This window comes from Haliotis rufescens, unplaced genomic scaffold (assembly GCF_023055435.1).
Source record: "Haliotis rufescens isolate VD_foot unplaced genomic scaffold, xgHalRufe1.0.p SCAF_14, whole genome shotgun sequence".
NCBI lineage: Eukaryota > Metazoa > Mollusca > Gastropoda > Lepetellida > Haliotidae > Haliotis > Haliotis rufescens.
Window position 1 is genome coordinate 8,734,509 of NW_025963824.1, and position 6,592 is coordinate 8,741,100.

Genomic DNA, 6,592 nt, shown 5'->3' on the forward strand with positions numbered 1-6,592 from the left:
TAGGAGGCGGGCGGGTGGCCCAGTGGTTAAAGCGTTTACTCGTCACTCCGAAAACCTGGGTTCGATTCCCTACATGGGTACAATGTGTCAAGCCCATTTCTGGTGTCGCCCGTCGTGATATTGCTGGAATATTGGTAAAATTGGCGTAAAACCATACTCACTCACTCACTCACTTAGCGCTTAGGTGATCGTAAGTCCAATACTTTTACATAGGCTTACGTAGCGGTAAGATCGTAGCGCTAAGATCGATTTGATGAACAAGGCCCAGGGTAACATAGACACATATAAAGCCGAACGTTACTGTTGTGTGACTTTGCAGTGTTCAATGGCAGTTGTATTGATGTCATATTTTTCTGTTACATGCGCTTCCAACCTTGACTTTGATCTAGTGAGTGATTTGTGTTTAACGACACTGTGAAGTGTATTCCAGTTATATCACAGCGTGTCAGCTTAATGTGGGAGCAAATCCCGAAGTGATGCAGGTCTCAGACGTTTACCACTTTGGTGAAACCCACGAGCACGGGTATGACGCTGATACCTAGAAACATAATCGGGGCGAACCGGGATTCGAACCCACAATCAAAGGTTTCTGGTGTGCCCAAGGGACGCAACTCTACACTGTGATATAATCTAGAAATTGTGTAACTGGTTTAGTTTGATGAGAGTTTAAATTTGTGGCGTGTGATGTGAACCGTTGCGTATTCATCATAACCATAGACGATTAAGAACATTCAGAAATAGTTTTTTTACGTTTTTATTTGTAACACAAATTGCAATAACGTCAAATCAATGCATGCACTACCGACAATCAAGGGTCACAAGGCTTCATTTGATACAGTTGCGTAGATGATGTCATCGTATCCCAATTGCAGAGATCGATGATGTCATAAACATTTGACACGAATTTATTTGGCGGCCATCTTGGATTTTCCTCGCCACCAGTGGGCGCTGCATATTAGATTTGAATTATATGCAACGTTGTTGCAAATAATTTTGCATACATTACTAAAATTGACAAAATTAATATGATGTATTGAATATAAATTGATATCTAAGAGATTTTAACATATTCTGAAATGTTCGAAATGGTTTAATGTATAAGAGTGCCAAGCTTGGTGCATTTAACCCCAAATGCACAATTTTGACAAAATCAGCAAGTCAGCAAGTCTGACCACCCGATCCCGTTAGTCACCTTTTACGACAAGCATGGGTTGTTGAAGACCTACTCTACCCCGGAATCTTCGCGGGTCCATGGTCAGCTCAAAACTGAAAATCATGGGATTTGGGATGGGGATTATAGTATGTAGCTTAATTTGAATTAGCGCTAATTGGCTTATTAACCGCTTCTATGCACACAGCATACTTTGAGGTGCAGTGGAAGGATTTTGAGTTAACCTGATCAACACGGCTAATTATTCTGACAACCGACTCATAAGTAGACGGCAGGAGATCCGTGAAGATCCGGGTTAGACTTGATCCTCAGAAACCATGCTAGCAACTATGATTTGTAGTTGGAAGCGACTAAAGGGATCGGGTGGTCAGACTTGCTGACTTGGTTTAATGCATGTCATCGTATCTCAATAGATCGATGCTCATAATGTCAATCATTGTCCCACACTCGATATATTCAGCTGGAACATGGCGGCGTGCGGCGTTAAACAACAAACAAAACAAAGGTATCAGAATTCAGTGTTCAAAAAGCCATATCAAACGTTGTTTCCTATGGAATTAGCTACCCCCCATGGACTACCCATGTCACACCACTACTACCCCAGTATAGACAACTCCTGTCACACCACCACTACCCTGGCATAGACTACCCTGTCACACCACCACTATCCCAGTATAAACTACCCCTCTCACACGACCACTACCCCAGCATTGATTACCAGTGTCACACCACCACTACCCCAGCATAGATTACCAGTGTCACACCACCACTACCCCAGCATAGATTACCAGTGTCACACCACCACTACCCCAGCATAGATTACCAGTGTCACACCACCACTACCCCAGCATAGATTACCAGTGTCACACCACCACTACCCCAGCATAGATAACCAGTGTCACACCACCACTACCCCAGCATAGATTACCAGTGTCACACCACCACTACCCCAGCATATATTACCAGTGTCACACCACCACTACCCCAGCATAGATAACCAGTGTCACACCACGACTACCCCAGCATAGATTACCAGTGTCACACCACCACTACCCCAGCATAGATAACCACTGTCACACCACCACTACCCCAGCATAGATTACCAGTGTCACACCACCACTACCCCAGCATAGATTACCAGTGTCACACCACCACTACCCCAGCATAGATAACCAGTGTCACACCACCACTACCCCAGCATAGATTACCAGTGTCACATCACCACAATCCCAGCATAGATTACCCCTGTCACACCACCACTACCCCAGCATAGATTACCAGTGTCACACCACCACTACCCCAGCATAGATAACCAGTGTCACACCACCACTACCCCAGCATAGATTACCAGTGTCACACCACCACTACCCCAGCATAGATTACCCCTGTCACACCACCACTAACCCAGTATAAACTATCCATGTCACATCACCACTACCTCAGGATAGACTACCCTTGTCTCACCACCACTACCCCAGCATAGACTATCTCTGTCACACCACCACTACCCCAGGATAGACTACCCTGTCACACCACCACTACCCCAGCATAGACTACCCCTGTCACACCACCACAACCCCAGTATAAACTATCCCTGTCACACCACCACAACCCCAGTATAAACTATCCCTGTCACACCACCACTAACCCAGTATAAACTATCCCTGTCACATCACCACTACCCCAGCATAGATTACCAGTGTCGTACCACCACTACCCCAGCATAGACTATCCCTGTCACACCACCACTACCCCAGCATAGACTACCCCTGTCACACCACCACTACCCCAGCATAGACTACCCCTGTCACACCACCACTACCCCAGCATAGACTATCCATGTCACACCACCACTACCCCAGCATAGACTATCCATGTCACATCACCACTATCCCAGCATAGACTACCCCTGTCACACCACCACTACCCCAGCATAGACTACCCCTGTCACACCACCACTACCCCAGCATAGACTATCCCTGTCACACCACCACAACCCCAGTATAAACTGCCCCTGTCACACCACCACTACCCGAGCATAGACTACCCATGTCACACCACCACTACCCCAGCATAGACTATCCATGTCACACCACCACTACCCCAGCATAGACTGCCCCTGTCACACCACCACTACCCCAGCATAGACTATCCCTGTCACATCACCACTATCCCAGCATAGACTACCCCTGTCACACCACCACTATCCCAGCATAGACTACCCCTGTCACATCACCACTATCCCAGCATAGACTACCCCTGTCACACCACCACTACCCCAGCATAGACTACCCCTGTCACACCACCACTACCCCAGCATAGACTATCCATGTCACATCACCACTATCCCAGCATAGACTACCCCTGTCACACCACCACTACCCCAGCATAGACTACCCCTGTCACACCACCACTAACCAAGTATAAACTATCCATGTCACATCACCACTACCCCAGGATAGACTACCCTTGTCTCACCACCACTACCCCAGCATAGACTACCCCTGTCACACCACCACTAACCAAGTATAAACTATCCATGTCACATCACCACTACCCCAGGATAGACTACCCTTGTCTCACCACCACTACCCCAGCATAGACTACCCTTGTCTCACCACCACTACCCCAGCATAGACTATCTCTGTCACACCACCACTATCCCAGCATAGACTATCCCTGTCACACCACCACAACCCCAGTATAAACTGCCCCTGTCACACCACCACTACCCCAGCATAGACTATCCCTGTCACACCACCACTACCCCAGCATAGACTACCCCTGTCACACCACCACTACCCCAGTATAAACTATCCCTGTCACACCACCACAACCCCAGTATAAACTATCCCTGTCACACCACCACAACCCCAGTATAAACTGCCCCTGTCACACCACCACAACCCAAACATAGACTATCCCTGTCAAACTACCACTATCCGAGTATAGACTATCCATGTATGTATGTACTTGTCATTACCCTGTTTGGAGCTCAAGGACTGGTCGGCTCGGAGTCAGTATACTGTGTCTGAGTGGGGTATTCATGTTAACCTACGGCTAGAACTATAAATCGGCATAGGTCCGGACTAGGACAAGCAGCCACACACACAAACACTTGAGCATGCACGGCGCTATATAAGTGCAATAATCTTGGACGCGACGTAAAACCCCATTTCACCTCCCCTCTTCACCAGCATAGGAGAGTGCCTCTCATATAAACTCGACACTTTCATCAATGTTTGTGAAAACGACATTAACGGCTTTTTTCAATAATAAAAATTTCTCCGAAGATAAAATACAAAAAATATGTCTTCTTTATCAGTTCTTCGTTTAAATCTAAATATTTGCATAACAGACATCATCATGATCATCATGACTGAATGAAGCGTACGTAAATACATTGCTGTTGTAAAGTATTGCGACTCTTGGCGAGTGGCTATGTTAACTCCATATGTTAAAGGCGCTAGAAGGTTAACGGCCACATTACCATCTCATCCTACCGGGTACCCACTCACTGCTGGGTTAACAGAGGCACATTTTGAACAAAGTCACTTGCAAGGAGACACCACATGTGGTACATGTGCTTCAGTGTGGGGCAGGTCCGAAGCCCTAGAAACTCTCAGGAGTCAAGCTGCAGAACGTGGTCACCCATCCAACTACTCTCCGAGACCGACGTTGCATAACATCACCTGACCTTACAGATCAAACATATGTATGGTAGAAATAACATAGTCATGAACGCTTGCGCCTGTACCGCTAATGAATGTATAGTCCCCAATTCCAGAATCACTACAACAGCGACCATTCATTATATGAATATTTAAGATAGAGCATAGGTTCATCAACATTGGCCAAACTTATTCCAAACATTATCAGCAGAGTATCTCTGTAACTCAAAATAAAATCCAAGACGAGTTGTCAGGACTTTCAAGCTAATTCAAAATGTCGTTTTCCTCCAAATCGTTCGAGAGTTAAAATCTCCCCCCAAAAACATGAGATGTCATCGATCTGAATCGTCATGGAACAGCAGTACAGTACAGTACAGCACAGTGTGTGTGTGTGTGTGTGTGTGTGTGTGTGTGTGTGTGTGTGAGGCGGTCAGCTAGTCTATAACAGTACAGATAATCCCAGAAAGTCTTCTAAACCCATATATAGTAGTCTTGAAACCGGATATATTCCAAAATAAGAGCTTACATTAGGAGTGCCATCGTCGGTTTGTTTGTTTGTTGTTTAACGCCGCACTCAGCAATATTCCAGCTATATGACGGCGGTCTGTGAATAATCGAGTCTGGACCAGACAATCCAGTGACTGATATGATGAGCATCGATCCACGCAATTGGGATCGATGACATGCATCAACCAAGTCAGCGAGCCTGACCACCTGATCCCGTTAGTCGCCTTTTACGACAAGCATAGTCACCTTTTACGGCAAGCATAGTCGCCTTTTATGGCAAGCGTGGGTTGCTGAAGACCTATTCTACCCCGGAATCTTCACGGGTCCATTTTATCATTTGTGTCTTGGTATGGGCCCTGGCCCCACCGTAGATAGTACGGCCCTGCTGCCTGATCTTGGAGCTGGTAGCCTGACTGTGGGGGGTGGGGCGGGAGTTCCCCTCGTCCCTGGTGGACTGTTGTTTCTGTCAGAGATCCAACCTCTTCTCCCATGAGAGACATTGATTGAAGCACCCGTAACCTGTTTGTTTGTTTGTTGTTTAACGCCGCACTCAGCAATATTCCAACCATATGACGGCGGTCTGTAAAATAATCGAGTCTGGACCAGACAATCCAGTGATTGACATCATGAGCATCGATCCACTCAAACGGGATACGATGACATGAATCAACCAAGTCAGCGAGCCTGACCACCCGATCCCGTTAGTCGTCTTTTTCGACAAACATATTGACAAATTGACGGCATTTCCCTCTCCTGAGAGTTTCATCAATCAATCAATCAATCAATCAATCAATCAATCAATCAAGTTTGTTTCGAAATTCAGGCCACGTGGCCCATAGTGCATTAGTAAGATAAATAACATTTTAGGTCACATGTCCAGAGTATTAAATATCTGTCGATCTCATTTAACATTTCTTTTACATAAATATAAAGCTATCAAGCGTAGTGCATTAATATCACCTGATTTAAATAAATTTGCAAACGTAATATTATCTTTATGATATTTCTGTAGTGGGGTAAAAAGGTATTTCTCAACTGAATATATTTCTTACATATAAAAAAGACATGGTATTCATCCTCTAATAAATGAAGGTCACATTCTTTATAAATTTATATAGATTCTGTATGAGGTATATTTAACAATGAGCTTTTACGAATAATGTTGACTCGAAAGTTGGGAAGAGATATTCGAAATTTACACATTGCTCTAAGTAATCGTTTGTCTCTGAGTACTGTTCTGTAT